Here is a 16651-nt window from a genome sequence, read left to right as displayed (position 1 = left end):
GGTCCAGCAGTTCGTGCTCACCATGGGGATGCAGACAGCTACCCCAGAGACAGGACAGTCAAATGGACAACGGTAACCCCATAAACTGGGGTTAAAGAAATTTCCTTTGCTTTCATATAACAGGGGGCCCACTCAGAAGGTGGGTTCCATTGAAGCCACAGCTAAATACTAAAAGACTGGATGGTTAATAAACGGAACTGTAAATACGATAACTGTAAATTCAATTCATTCAATCTGTTCTCTGTAATGTTAAGACATGCAATGTGTATATATATATATGAACGACATGACCAATTGTACAGGTACCAAAGGTTTATTTCTATGAATAAAGTATATTTTGAAATAAAAAAGTTGCTCATAGGATTCTATTGGTTTCTAATCTATGAGGGTAGTACATGTAACAGGAAACAACGGCCACAGATAACTGGATTTAATTTAATATAATATAAATTCCTAAGGTTTAATTTAAGAAGGTAAACTATGGCTGGAGAGCGCAAAGTCTCAGTTTGCTCCTTTGACAGCTTCCCCTTACACCCACCCTCAGTCCAGAAGAAATGTTGACTTCTCTACCTCCTGATGCTGCCTGGCTTGTTGTGTTCTTCCAGCCTCCTGCTTGTCTACCTCTTGCTCCATGTGGTAGGCCTGGGCCTGTTCCAGTCCCCCTGGGTCAGCATGTGTGCAGAGATGGGCTCCAGCTGTAGCTCCTGGAAACAGCGAATAGGGACACTGCGGAGCATCTGTGAGGCAGAGAGTAATGTCATAGCACATAGATGTGGTCACACTGCAGGCTCATACTCTGCAGGCAGGAAGGGAATGGGGGAGGGGAGGTTACCAGCAGAGCAAGAGAAATAGGCAGACAGTGCGGGAATCTCCTGTGGCCATTCCGATATACTGTTTTGGGTAGTGTTGAGGGGAATGACCTCTCAGAGGAAAGCAGCAACAGACAAAACCCTTACACCATGGTTGGTTTTGCTGAAGAGGAGAGTGGTAAAATGTGTGCCAGAGCTTTTGATTATAGAGGAGTGAATTGTAAGGGGAATGGACAGGTATTTCTGTGGCCACAAACAAGACTCCGGGATGGTTTGCTGCCTCCCTGGTGCTATGGTAAAGACGTCTCAAAGGGGGTTTGGATATTCTGGGGAGTGGGAGTGTGAATGGCCAGTGCTCATGGTATGGATTGGTAAAAATGCTATCGATAAAAAAATGGAATGAGGTCTGAAAATGGCATACAGGGAACAAAGTTAGGAAATTGGATTGCTGCTGGTGCTATGTGCTTGTTAGAGGAGAAGTCACAGGATATATCAGAGCTGTATAAATTGGATAGGTTGCACCTGAGCAGGACTGGAACTGATGTCCTCGGTGGAGTGTTTGCTAGAGCAAGTGAACTAATATTAGAGTGGTATTGGCAAAAGGCCTTCATCTGAAAACGTCGATTTTCCTGCTGCCTAACCTGCTGTGCTTTACCAGCACCACTCTAAACTTGACTCTGATCTCCAGAATCTGCAGTCCTCATTTTCGCCCAGTTGAACTATTACGCCAGGGGCATGGGAGCCTATGTTTAGAGTCAGGGAAGGAGGGAGCAAGGAGAAAAACAAAAGAGAGAAAAGGGAATTTAAAAAAGTCATAAGCAGAGAAACTAAGGACAAAATTTAACCAGAGCGATTCAGAAAAATATTGGGAGTGAGACAAACATTGTTAAAACACAATCTTAAAGGCATTGTATTTTAATATGTCAAGCATTTGCAATAAAGTGGGTGAACTAATCACATAGATAGATGTAAACAGGCACAATAATTGGGATGATGGAAACAGGGCTGCAGGGTGATCAGGGATGGGGATTGAATCTCCCAGGGTATTCAGTATTCAGGAAGGACAGGCAAAAAGGAGAAGGTGGTGGAATGGCATTGCTGGTTAAAGATGAAAATGAACAATACAGTGAGAAATGTGACAATGTGGAGTCTGTATGGGGAGAGTCGCAAAATACCAAGGGGCTAAAAACCTTTAGAGGGTGTCATATAGAGACACCCAAACTGTAGTGGTGATGTTGGGAATGGCATTAAACCGGAAGTTAGAGATGCATTGATAAAGGAGTATCGTGATCAAGGGTAATTTTAATCTGCACATAGATTGAGCAAATCAAATTAACCACAAAGCCGTAGAGCAGTGTATACGGGATGGTTTTCTTCACCAATATGTGGAGGAACCAGCTAGAGAGCAGGCCATCTTCGACAGGGTGGAGGGGGAGGTAGTTGATTCGGAGAAGAGAATGCTGGATATTAAGAAAGGAAACTGTGAAGGTATGAGGTGTGAGTTGGCCTTTACAGATTAGGGAGAGTTACTTAAAGAGATGACCGTGAATAAACAATGGTATACATTCAAGGAATGCATGGGGGAACTGCAACAACTGTTTATTCCTGTCTGGCACCAAAGCAAAATATGTTACAGGACAAATCCATGGCTTACAAAGGAAATTAGAGATAGTATCTGATCCAAGGAAGAAGCATACAGACTGGCCAAGAAAAATAATAGATCGGAGGAATGAGAGCAGTTTAGAATTCCGTAAAGAAGGACCAAGGGATTGATTAAGAATGGGAAAATACTGTGTGAAAGTAAACTTGCAGGGAACATGAAGACTGAAACTAAGATTTTCTGTAGATATGTGAAGAGAAAGAGATCGGTGAAAGCAAATGTAGGTCCCTTACAGACAGAAATGGGGAATGTATCATAGGGGGCAGAGAAATTGCTGAGTAACTGAACTAGTACTTTCATTCTGTCTTCAGAAAAGAGGAGACAAATCAGATACCAGAAATGTTGGAGCTTGGAAGACTTCGTGAGAGGGAAGAACTGAGGGAGATCATTATTAGTAGAAAAGTGGTGCTGGGAAAATTGATGGGATTGAAGATGGATAAATCGCCAGAGCCTGATAATCTACATCCTAGATGAGTGAAGGAAGTGGCTTTAGAAATAGTGGATGCATTGGTGATCATTTTCCAGGATTCTGTAGGTTCTGGCAGTTTGGAGAGTAGCTAATGTCACTCAAATATTTGAGAAAGAAAGTAGAGAAAAGCCAGGGAATTATACAACAGATAACCTAACATTGGTAGTGTTTGACAAAGTCCTGCAGAAGAAATTACTGTGAAAGATTAAATGCATGAGATTGGGGGAAGTGTATTAAGTTTGCTAGTTGATTTGAGCAGGTGTACTGTGGATACTCCAGGAGTGATGCAGCTGGGCCAAATACTTAGTTTTAAACAAAACGGTATTTAATTGCGAGATTAGGGGCAGCATGGTGGCACAGTGGTTAGCACTGTTGCCTCACTTTACAGAATACAGAATAACTTAAAGCGCCAGAGACCAGGGTTCATTTCCCACCTCAGGCAACTGTCTGTGTGGAGTTTGCACACTCTCCCCGTGTCTGCGTGGGTTTCCTCCGGGTGCTCCGGTTTCCTCCCACAGTCCAAAAAATGTGCAGGTTCGGTGAATTGACCATGCTAAGTTGCCTGTAGTGTTAGGTGAAAGGGTAAATGTAGGGGAATGGGTCTGGGTGGGTTGCTCTTCGGAGAGTCGGTGTGGACTTGTTGGGCCGAAGGGCCTGTTTCCACACTGTAAGTAATCTAAAAAAAAATTTACCGAACGAAACACATGTAAAAGAGAACCGAATACAGAATAACTTAAAGTGTTCAGCCACGGGGCGGTTGGGTTGGTTGGTGCGGGTGTCCCAGAGGAGTTCCCTGAAACTTGCGGCTGAACACTTTAACTCCCCCTCCCACTCCGCCAAGGGCATGCAGGTCTTTGGCCTCCTCCATCGCCAGACCCTGGCCACACAACACCTGGAGGAAGAGCGCCTCATCTTCTGCCTAGGAACCCTCCAACCACACGGGATGAATGTAGATTTCTCCAGCTTCCTCATTTCCCCTCCCCCCCGCCTTATCTCAGTCCCAACCCCCGGATTCAGCAACGCCCTCTTGACCTGCAATCTTCTTTCTGACTTCTCCGCCCCCACCCCCTCTCCGGCTTATCACCCTCATGCTCACCTTCTTCCACCTATCGTATTCCCAGCGTCCCTCCCCCAAATTTCCCCTCACCCACCTTTTATCTCAGCCCGCTTGGCACACTAGCCTCATTCCCGAAGAAGGGTTTATGCACAAAACGTCGATTCTCCTGCTCCTTGGATACTGCCTGTCATTGTGCATATGTGTGGTGTCCATCCCTTTCATACTCACAAGTTGATGTTGATGCTACTGTACAGACGGACAGCACAAATGTTCCAATTCTTTGAATTGCTTATTAAATTAAGAACAACATTAAAATTCTCACTGGACTGAGTTGGGGCTCACTATCTTTTTAATTAGTTCCAGTGCTTCTACACTTCCTTCATGTGCCTATCAGGTATCACTTTCAAAGGTATCACTCCTCAACAGTACCTTGTATTATGACCATGTTATCCACCTGTTGCACATTAAGTGGGTGAACAGGTTCATTGCCCATTCATTGCCTTTACATCTCTTTTGATCTCTGATCCACTGACAGAACTCCCTGAGTTACTTGCTGTGGCAATGCTATGCCCTTAAGAGATATGTTCTGTCCTATTTCTCTTGCAGAAGATGCTGTCACAGTGGTGCTGAAATATTGCCATCAGACAGTTTGTAAACAAATTTGAATTCTTCCTGGATGTTTCTTTTTGAAGTAAGCTAAAAGAATCATGAGTGGGCAAAATAAGTCACGAGGTCCAGAGGATTTGGGTTTTGCTTTCTGTTATTGGGTGGTTTTTGCTGGTTGCCAGAGCTGAAAGCTTGAGTTCTCTGATACTGGAGTGAAGTCTTAGACACAGAGGCTTCCTCTTAAAAATTACCAGAGGCTGATTGTTCTTTCAGTGTTTCTTTTTCATGAACTGGATAGAGACAGTACGTGAGAATAATAATTGTGTTGCTGATTTGCCTTTGCCAAGGGCATGATTATGGAGTGCAGCCGACATTGGAATAATTTATGATTATTGGTTAAGTTCCACATTATCTTGTTAAATAATTTGAAAGAATAAAGTTTTGCCAATTCTTCTTTTTGTTGTATTCTAACTGTGTTGTAAGATTAAGCGCATTTTGATTAAAGCTTAGTCGTCGACCAATCAAATCCAATCTGGAACACACATCTGTTGTGTTTCAACAAAAAATATAAACTTTTGAGTGGAGGCTGTCACATAACACTTCTGGTCCATAACAGTCTGGTCCATAACACTTACATCTAGTTCCATTACATGCTACCAAACCATAGAGGGCTTAGTTCTGTCCATCCCATCAGTACAGCCTCTGGGAGTCTCATTGCCATTCTGTGTTCCTAAGGAGTTAAGTCAATTGACAATGGTATGCATACTCATGCAGTTTGTAGGCAGAGCATCTGCTCAGGTCTTCCTGTTCACTAGAATGCCCTTGCCACGGAGGTCATTAGGGGTTACTTCATTCTTTCCAACATCCCAGACTACTGGGGATAGTTGGGTATGTGGAACTTCTATTTTATTGCCATGAACATACCAATCTACTTTGCCTTCTGGTGAAATGGTCTCCCTGATTCGAATCTGAGTGGGGAATGTTCACCAAGGAATCAATATCTTAACTGATATTCTTGGGATTGTTGTTGCAGTGCAATCCCATGTCTTGAACGCTCTACTCGTCAGTAATCTGTTATAAATAAACAATATTTTTCCACCTCAGCATGGGAGGCACAGCCCTGTAAAGCTCACTTAATGGTTGCTCAGATCCACTAGATCTGAGTTGATGGAGTATTTTAATGTTGATAATCTTGCTGGGATGTATTGCACGCAGGGTATACATTGTTGATACTATTTAACCACCTCGCATCCGAGTGCTAGCCACCACCAGCCTTGACATATGTTAGTGATCATAACATGCTTGCCATGGTAATCATCCAATGATGGAGTTGGAGCAGCATTTTCCTCATGCATTCTGGGATATTACTTTGCTGTAGTGGTTCTAGTATTATTGCAAAATAAGGTATTGCATTTTGGCAACAGGTTAAGAGTTCCAGAACCCTTTTATTTGTTGTGCATGATGGCCCATTGGCCTGATGAGTACAGCTCCAACAACACTCAAGAAGCATCACATAATCTAGCACAAAGCAGCCTGTTGATTGGCAGCATATCCACAAACATTCATTCCCGAAATCAACAAACTGATACCAGTCATGTCTACCATCAGCAAGATGCACTGTTGAAATTCACAAAGTCTCCTGAAACAGAATTTTCTAGGCTCATGATCACTGCCACCTAGAAGGACAAGGCCTGCAAATTCATGTGAATACAATCACCTCCAAGTTCCCCTCCAAGACACTCACTATTCTGTTTTGGAAGAATATCTCCATTCCCCCAGTGCCACTGGGTCAAAATCCTGGAACTCCCTCCATACAGGGAGACCAAGGTGCTTACCTGCACCAAATGGACTGCAGTGACTCAAGGCACTTAGTACCTTCTGAAGGAAAGCTAGGGATGAATAATAAATAATGGCCCAGCCAGTGATGGCCACATATAGTGAATGTATTTTTTAAAAACAGTATCTTCAAAATGCAAATGAATTGTTCACTGCAAATCAGATTTTAACTGTCAGCAGCTCCAGTTGATAGCAGTTCTCTACCTCTTTATGTAGTGCTGGATTGGTGTCAAGAGCAACCTCCTTGGAGGAAAACCCTTATCCATAAACAGCCAATCACAGAACCTGAAAGTTGACCTGGAGAGGTGGAGAAATCACATCAGAAGATGGAATCATGAGAGTTCCAACATGCATTTCCTGTGCTGGGTTTTCAATTAGTACTTTCTCTATTAAGAATCTTTTACACTGGCTTCTGCATGCCTGGATGGTTAAAATAAAATGTCCAATCAGTCTCTCCCTCGATCGACAGGAATCCAGCATTGGCTGCAAATCCCTGTATTCTCTGTACTAACCAACCCATCCTTCCTCATCTACCTCACCCTCTGTAATAGGGTTACTTTATCCTGTCTGATGGAGTGATGAGATTCTACTCAGGTCAATATTTGATGTCTGGAATGATCTGGTTGCATAGAACTTCAGGGTAATAGTGACCTTAAAGGCTGGAGTAAGGGGGATTGACATGGAATCTGAAAGGCATTAAATCCTTCTGGATCAGAGCACAGATGTCCACAATCATCATCTTACATTGCTATAGTTTCCAACAGCACTGGAGCAGTCATTTCCAAGCAGCTGACTGACTGATGGTATTATTTCCATCACATGTCCGCATTTCCCCTTGCAGATTGCCTCTGTGCTCCTCTGGTCTCCTCCTGACCAGGAGGATTCTTCTCTGAAGCTCATCTTCCCCTCTACCTGATATCAGACCAGTTACCTGAATTCCCTCAGTTGCTACTTTTACGTCCTCAGGGCTTCCACCACCAACCTCTGTTGCACAAGATTGAAAGAGAATATCTTTTATTTTAGTTTATTTTTGATTGGAGAGGGAACTGGGAAAAGGGCTGTTTCACAGCAATGAACTGAAGAAGAAATTTCTACACTTTTAAAAAGCAAATCATTGAAACTCATTGCAAGCAATGTTTACACTGGTGTATTGTTGAAGCCATGGGGTGGGATGTCTGTGACCTAGCTAGCATGAGGGAGTGATGTTATTTCTTCATTGAGCAATTCTGGATTAGCCAGGATAAGTACTGCTGATAAAGTAGCCCTTCCTAGTCTCAATTAAGAAGTACTTTAATGTTAACTATTATCTTATTTCCTTACTCTTCTACTTACTCTATGAAGTGAATCCTTAACTTTTTAACTCTGTTTCTGTTTCAACTTTGTAGCAAAACTTTTCATTCCTCAGTGCCTTTATCCCTCAGATGGAGCCGTGTGTGTTGACTTCATACACTTTTCATTGTACTCCAGTAATTCTGTACTTGAGCACTTGTGATAATAAAATCTAAATCAAAATTAATTAAATCTTCACTAATTAGTACACAATAGTTTACACACTTCACTTATGATTGATGTCTTGTGTTTCCCATAGGATAGTCAAATCTCAGATTGCAACAGTTCTCACGAACACTCATATGTATGGAATTTATATATTGAGATTGAGCCTGTTGGTTTGAATGGCGGTATCTGTGCTTAAATACTATGAGCTGAAAATGTGTTGCTGGAAAAGCGCAGCAGGTCAGGCAGCATCCAAGGAACAGGAGAATCGACTTTTCGGGCATAAGCCCTTCTTCAGGGCTTAAATACTATGAACTGTGTAACTCCAAACCAGCATTGTCCTTACTTAATCTATATGTGATTATCTATGAAATGATGTGCACAAATTGACGGACCTAATGCCAATATTTCTCTGAAGCAGAATGAAACAAATAATAACATGACAAGAATTTCTTTCATTTCTTTTCATAGAGTTTAAAGCTGCACTTAAAATGTTTGCTGCTGGCATCAGCACTGATCAGTTGTTTGAAATGATGAAAATTCTGGGTCAGAACCCCACCAGAAAAGAGGTGGATGCCATCATTGAGGAAGTAGATAAAGATGGTGAGAAAACATTTCTTAATTATATTTAGCAATTTTATTTCATTCAAACATTATTTTGTTCTCAAATGCTCTTGGTTAACAGTTGACAGATCTTATATTTCAGTGTGCTCTTAACTTAGGAAGTGGCACCATTGACTTTGAATAGCTCTTGGTGATGAAGACAAGGGAGATGAAAGAGGAGGCAAAAAGAAACTATGAAGAAGTGTTCGCAGAAATCTTTCGTATGTTTGATAGGTGCATTTGGTTTTTGACTAATTTCATCAAACTGTGGCCATGCATAAATTCCATTTTGAGGCAATGGTTTCTCCGAAGTGCACGTTGTAAAATGAAAGACCTTACTCAAAGATCAGCAGAACAAACAGAAAAGCACAACCACTTGCAACTAAATACAGGGAAGGGGGCCAGCTAGCTCAGTTGCCTGGATAGCTGGTTTCAATGCAGCATGACACTAACAGTAGGTTTAATTCCTATTCCAGCTGAGGTAACCATGAAGGGCTCTCCCTCTCGACCCTCAACTGAGGCATGGTGACCCTCAGGTTAAAGTCACCACCAGTCATCTGTGTCCTATGAGAAAGCAGCCCTATGATCTGATGAGACTGTGGTGAATTTAGTTGTAAATTACTGTCACTAAGCCATTTTAGTAATGAAGTACATTTATTATATAAACAAAATATTTCTGAAGCTTGTAATCTGAAGTAATAATAGAAAATCTCAGTAGAGATCACCATCCGTAGAGACGGATAGACTGAGTTTGTGTTCCTAGTTAATATAACTTCTTCAGAACAGAAGTGAGGGAGAAATATAGAAAAATTAGGTGTTAGAAACATTACTAGCAGAACCAGTAATTGCCAAACATATATTGAACAATAGTTCATGGGCATTGCATGTCACATGCAATACCTTTCATAATTCAATATATAGTATATTGAGGGACTAGAGATGGTGCTTAGAGGATTTACAACAATAATAACAGAAATTCTTGGGTATACGCATCAGGAAATGATTAACGGTAGAGTCTATTTTCTCTTCAACAAAGAAGAACAAAAGATGATCCATAGATGTATGTAAAATTCATTAATGTTTTGATAGAGTAGATAGAATACACGTTTTCACTTGAGAGAGTTGATGGCATAGTTTGGAAATGTCACTGAATCAGCTAGCCAGTGGCCCACACTAATGCTCCAGTGACAAAAGTTCAAATCTCATCCTGTCAGCTGGTGAAATTGAAAACTTAATTTATAAATCTGGAACATAAATCCAATGTCAGTGGAGACTGTGACAACTGTCATTGATGATGGTGACATCGATCTTGTTCACTCATGGCCTTAAAAGAAAAAATATGCCTCCCTTACCTCATTGGCCTAAATGTGATTCAAGACCAACTGAAATGTGTCTCAATCTGAACCGTGCTGTCAAAAACACATCCCTCCTTGAAGCGCGCAATGCTTTCTATGCTGCCCCAAAAGCTCCAGATGCACCGGCTCCCTCTGTCACTGCTGCAGATGTCAGATCAGTTTTCTTAACGAAGTAAAAGCATTGCCCAAGACAGAGACCTTGCTGAACAACGATATCTTGTGCAGATCAATGTTTGCTGACAGACATATTTGCTGACATCTTCAACCTCTCCTTGCCACAATTTGAAGTCTCCACCTGCTTCAAGAGGACCACCATCATCCCATTACCAAAGAAAACACATGCAGTGTGGGTTTAATGATGACCATCCAGTGGCTCTGACCTCCATAATCATGAAGTGCTTCAAAAAGTTAGTCATGGCCCACATCAACTCTTGCCTCCCCTGCCAACTAACAAAATAAGGCCACATCGGATACCATTTCCCCGCCCTACACTTATCCCTGGAGCATCTGGATAGTAATAGCACCTATATCAGCCTCCTACACCATTGACTCAAGCTCCGCCTTTAACATCATAATCCTCACCAGACTAATCTCCAAAATCTCAGAGCTAGGTCTCAGCTCCGCCCTCTGCAACTGGATCCTCAGTTTCCAGACCCACAGCCCGCAATCAGTCAGAATTGACAAAAGTACCTTCTCCACAATTATCCTCAACACTGGCATCACACAAGCATGCATTCTCAGCCCCCTCCTGCATTCCCTGTACACCCGTGACTGTGCAGGCAAATTCTGTATGAATGACATCTACAAGTTTGCTGATGATACCACTTTTGTCGACCCGATATCAATCAATGATGAGTCAGAATACAGGAAGGAGATAGATTGCTTGCTGTTGTGGTGCAATGATAACAATCTCTCTCTCAATGTCAGCAAAAGAAAAGAACTGATGATTGACTTCAGTAAGAAAGGAGGAGGACATGTCCCTATCTGCATCAATGGAGCTGAGGTGGAGAGGGTTGAAAGCGTGAAGTTCCCAGGGATGATGATACTATTCTGGAACTCCCAATACATGTGATGATCAAGAAGGCACAACAGGAGGCTTATGAAATTCGGCATGTTGATAAGGGCCTTCACTAACGTTTTCAAATGCATTATAGAGAACATTGTATGTGGGTGTATGATGGTTTGGTACACAACTGCTCTAACCAGGACTGTAAGGAACTACAGAAGGTTGCGTGCACAGTCCAGATCATCAAGGATGCCAACCTCCCATCAATGGACTTAATTTACATCTCTCGTTGCCATAGAAATGTTGCCAACATCATCAAAGGCTTCTTCCACCCTGGTAATACACTCCTACTCCCTCTTCCATCTGGCAGAAGATATAGAAGCGTGAGCACACGCACCAACAGGTTCAAGAACAGCTTCTTCCCTGCTGTTATTAGACTACTGAATAGTAATTAAAGGGAAACTAGATAAAATTGAAAGGAACAGGGGCTTACAATGATTGATTATTTTTAGTTGCTTTCAGACTAGAGGACACATTATTCAATCCATGGCATGAGTAATTTCAGACATTGAGTGGCAAGTGTAGCACTCTTGGATGGAACAGGTGACTTTGAAACGAGAGTGTCTGAAGCTCTTTCCTAAGATGTTCACACATCATATTTAGATCTGTTGTAGACCACTGAGTAAAATGGATTACTATGATTAGAGTATATAAAGTAAGAGGAATGGCTGGACGAAAGTGAAATTAGATGGATCTGACCTTTTCTTATGTAGAAACTTCTATTTTGGTGAGGCAGATAACATTGCTGGATTGGTGACATTTCTTGTTGACTCCAGGAATGCTGATAGGTTCATTGATTGTGTTGAGCTGAAATATTTCATTTATGTCGGTGGGGGCATTACGCAGATGAGGAATGTGATGAACTCATGAGGGAGTTGGACAAGAACAATGATGGCAAACTTGACTAGGGTGGTATGTACAAATAATATAATGAATTCAATTCATTGGTGATGTTACATAGCTTTACAATGGAGTATTTAAAACATGTATGTTTTCAATCAACACTGTTCTTCCCTTTACAGAATGGACCGAAATAATGGAGTAAAACACCAACATCCCTGAGCATTTCATTACGAAAGAATTACCTTGCACCACTCTCATACAGAATCTGTTGGTCCTGTTAACTTAATGTTTAGCAGATCACCATCATAAATGATTAAATGATTTAATGAATTGTATGATGTTGCCACTCTCTTCCATAACCAACTGATCAGACATCTGAAGTACACAAGGCAGTTGCAAAGAAAGCAAATCTATGAGACAGGACTGGAGCTACACATGAAGCATATAGAATCATAACTGCTGCAGTTCTCTCTGAGTCGGGAAAAGCAACCTTCGTTTTGTGAAACCTTTTTTTAATTTTGCTTTGTACACTGCACAATTTATTCAAAACGCTTTCTGAATAAGTTAATGTCTTCTTTCACAACAAGTTGCTGTTGCATTTCATTTGGTGAATTTTATGGATTCTCTGGATTTTTATTCTCTGGACTTTTACACTCTGTTTTCTGCAGGTGACAACGTTTAATTACATCCTTCAAAAGAGGTTTCTATCTTGACACCAGAACTATTTACATTTATATGGAACATCTTTCATAACAGGTCGGAGGCTGGAAGAACACAGCAAGCCAGGCAGCATCAGGAGGCGAAGAAGTCGACGTTTCATGTGTAACTGTTCTGCAGCACTGGGGTAGACTGTAGGGGGAGCTGCAGATAAGGGGCGGTGGCCAGAGCATGGTGGTGAAGTGGGGATATGTGAAAACAAGTAGAGAATACAACCTGGTTGGTCACTGGGAGGAATGAATCTGGTTGGTCAATGGGAGGAGTGGAAGCGTGTTGAGGGGTTTGGAATGGAGTCAGGGGATGGGAAAGAAGGTTATTTGTAATTGGTGAACTCAATTTTTGAGTCCTCCGGGCTGTAGGTTGCCCAGGCAGAAGATGAGGCACTGTTCCTCCAATGTGCAGTGTGCTTCATTAAGGCATTAGAGGAGGTCAAGTATGGTCGTGTTGGAAAGGGAGTTGTAAGGGATTGTTTGGGGCCCTGGATGGAGGCAAGAGGAGTGGTGTGCTGGCAGGTTTTGCATCTTTTCTGGTTGCAGGAAAAGTTGCCTGGGGGTTCAGGGGCATTGGTGGGGAGAGTGGCGCAAAGCAAAGACTGTCGAAGGGAGCAATCCTTGTGGAAGGCAGAGAAGGGTGGGGAAGATGTCCTTAGTGGTGGGATTTGGTTGGATTTGGCGGAAGTGTTTAAGGATGATGCCTTGGCTGTGGTAAAGTTTCATGACCACAAGATATCTCAACGGGTGTAATAGCCAATGAAGTATTTTTCAGGAGATATAATCACCAACCTGTATGCAGCAAACTCCATATAACTAGATAATCTGTTCTTGTGATGTTGTGAAGAATAAATATTGGCCTCTCCTCCTCTTATGATTAGATTAGATTCCATACAGTGTGGAAAGAGGTCCTTCAGCCCAAAAAGTCCACACCAACCCTCCGAAGAGTAATCCACCCAGACCCATTTCCCTCTGACTAATGCACCTAACACCATGGCCAATCCACCTGACCTGCACATCTTTGGACTGTGGGAGGAAACCAGAGCACCCGGAGGAAACAAACTCAGACACGGGGAGAACATGCAAACTCCACGCAGACAGTTGCCTGAGGCTGAAATAAAATCTGGGACCCTGGTGCTATGAGGCAGCAGTGCTAACCACTGAGTCACCATGCTGCCCATTAAATAATATCCCAGAATCCACAGATGGCAGCTGTCACAGAAAAGACAAAGTGTATGAGAGTGCAACACACCCTCAATATTACACCAGCCTTTTGTCAGTGGGCCTAATGTCAGACCGGAAAATACAACTTTGTATTCACTGGACAAGAGTGATTTTAACTAAGTTGTAGCTTGGATTCTGGATCAGTGGTGCTGGAAGAGCACAGCAATTCAGGCAGAATCCGAAGACAGGCAAAATCGACGTTTCGGGCAAAAGCCCTTCATCAGGAATGATTAATGTATTGTTTGCCCGAAACGTCGATTTTGCCTGTCTTCGGATGCTGCCTGAATTGCTGTGCTCTTCCAGCACCACTGATCCAGAATCTGGTTTCCAGCATCTGCAGTCATTGTTTTTACCTAAGTTGTAGCTTGGTCTATCACACAACAAGCTGCTATTTGTGAAAGCTCACTCAAATGATCGTTATGAATAATTGTGCAATTATGTTTAATCAGAGAATCCCTGTGGTGTGCAAGCAGGCTATTCATCCCAATGAGTCCACAACAATCCTCCAAAGATTATTCCACTCCCCTGACACTGTAACCCTGCGTTTCTCACAGCTAATTCGCCTAACCTACACATTCCTGGACACTATATGCAATTTAGCATTGCCAGGCCACCTAAATGGGCGTCTTTGAACTGTAAGTGGCAACCAGAGCACCCACAGCATTCAAAGGAAACCCACACAGACAAGAGGAAATTGTGCAAAATCCATACAGTCAGTTGGGGGTGGAATCGAACCCAGTTCCCTTGGTGTGGTCAGGCAGTAGTGCACTGAGCCACCATGCCATCCTTGCTGTTATAGACAAAGACAAGATGGCAAATGCCACACACACTTTAAAGCATGAAACACACCTATGAATCATGAAACAGGAATGATAACAAAATGTATATCACTATAATTATATGATGTTTCTAAAGTCCAATTTAATTGTAAATCAGCAGAAATGTAGACTTTTCTCCACAAGGTGTTAATTAATGAGTGCAAAAACATTAAACCTGGATGAAGGAATGAACCTGCTAGCCCCTCAAATCTACTCTTCTGTTCAATTAAACATTAGTAAAACAACAATGAAAACAATTTTAAGTAAAATTCAATTAAAGAATCAAACATTCTGTCCAGGGACTTTTATCTGTGAGACTCCACATAACTCTTGCAAATTGTTATTATAACTAATAGCATGGATGATGCTGCTGTTTTACTTAAGAAAAGATGAGCTAGAATAAATGGATGACTTGTTGCAGATTCATGAAAACAAAGAGATGGCACGTCACGGTGGTAGTGACTGTATCTCTAAGCCAGGAGACCCAGATGCAATTCCCCTGGCTCACAGTGGTATCAGAACAGGGCTGGGCCCTTTTGGAGCAGTGGTGGTGGCCCTATCTCTGACCCAGAGGCCAGATTTCAAGTAGCAACTACCCCAGATGTGTGTACTAACGTGGTGGAACTAGTTGATTAAGGAAAGTTGACATCTGGCCCTTGAACATCTTTGCATGAGTTGGAGGAAGAAATATGAAAGAGGAGTCTATGTCCTGTGTTCCTTAGCACAAGCAATTTTTATTCAGAGCTCGATTACCACATAAGTGGGAGTGGCCAGAGACCAACCTGAATATGACCTTCACAGGGGGTTCAGATGTCCTCTTAAACACCAGCTCAGATCAGGGGTCACTGACATGGAGTTTCCCAGCAAAATACAACAATTTTATAACCTTCACATTACTCAATAATTCCATGCAACATTGGTGTCATTGTTAGCCACATATCCCTCATCTATTCACTGTATCCAATAAACACAGAAACAATGATGGACAAGTGTGTGGACATCCCTAATTCCTCTCAAAATCTCATGATGTTTAGCAGAGACCTCTGTCATCTGTCCTTAGAATCTTACAATGCTCTGACAGTTTTATGCCTTCCTAGACATTTGCCATCTGTACTGCATTATTTACCAATAACCAAAATAATTGCTTTTCTCGAAGGACAACAGAAATGGCAGAGGCTGGTACAATTGCACCATTTAAAAGGCATCTGGATGGGTATATGAATAGGAAGGGTTTTGAGGGATGTTGGCCAAGTACTGGTAAACAGGACCAAATTAGTTTAAGATATCTGTACGCATGTCTGAGTTGGACCGAAGGGTTTGTTTCCGTGCCAAATCTCTGTGACTCTGCCAAGTTCTTTACTACTTATAGTATGGCACATTAGGAAACATCAATTTCCACCAACTGCTATAAAGTGTTTAAAATCAACTCTCATGTAAAGTTATTGTGACACAGCTGACAAATTGAGAACAACCCCTCTGTCATTTCAGTGATCAAAGAACAGTCTTTTTTTTATTTCAAAAATATACTTTATTCATAAAATACTTTGATGATCTGTACAACTGGACATGCCATAAATATGTAAACATTCCATTTGTTTGCATACCGAAAACAGAGTAATCATTCCTATTTACAGGTCTGTACAATTACACTTTTAGCTGAGGCGTCAGCAGAGCCCAAATGATTGCGTGGGCCCCCTGTTCTTCGTTAGGCAGGCAGATGTTACATGGTGGTCTTTCCCCACCGCGCCTTGGCGGCAGCTGCCCCAAGCTTCAGCGCGTCCCTCAACACGTAGTCCTGGACCTTGGAATGTGCCAGTCTGCAACACTCAGTCGGTGTCAACTCCTTCAGCTGGAAGATCAGCAGATTTCAGACCACCCAGAGAGCGTCCTTCACCGAGTTGATGATCCTCCAGGCACACTTGATGTTCGTTTTGGTGTGCATCCCGGGGAACAGGCCGTAGAGCACGGACTCCCACGTCACGGCGCTGCTCGGGACGAACCTCGACAAACACCACTGCATTCCTCTCCAGACTTCCTCTGCATAGGCACATTCCAGAAGGAGGTGTGTGACAGTCTTGTACCCCCCGCAGCCGCTTCGAGGGCA

The 16651-nt window shown here is 42.4% G+C and overlaps 1 pseudogene; it reads left to right on the top strand.

The window, feature by feature from the left end:
• The first annotated feature begins 959 nt into the window (after positions 1 to 959).
• The window catches only part of LOC122559951, a 38725-nt pseudogene continuing 23033 nt past the window's right edge, over positions 960 to 16651 (top strand).

Source organism: Chiloscyllium plagiosum, chromosome 20, assembly GCF_004010195.1.
Source record: "Chiloscyllium plagiosum isolate BGI_BamShark_2017 chromosome 20, ASM401019v2, whole genome shotgun sequence".
Taxonomy (NCBI): Eukaryota; Metazoa; Chordata; class Chondrichthyes; order Orectolobiformes; family Hemiscylliidae; genus Chiloscyllium; species Chiloscyllium plagiosum.
The sequence above is the reverse complement of the archived record's forward strand: the minus strand, read 5'-3'. Positions and strand labels throughout refer to the sequence as shown.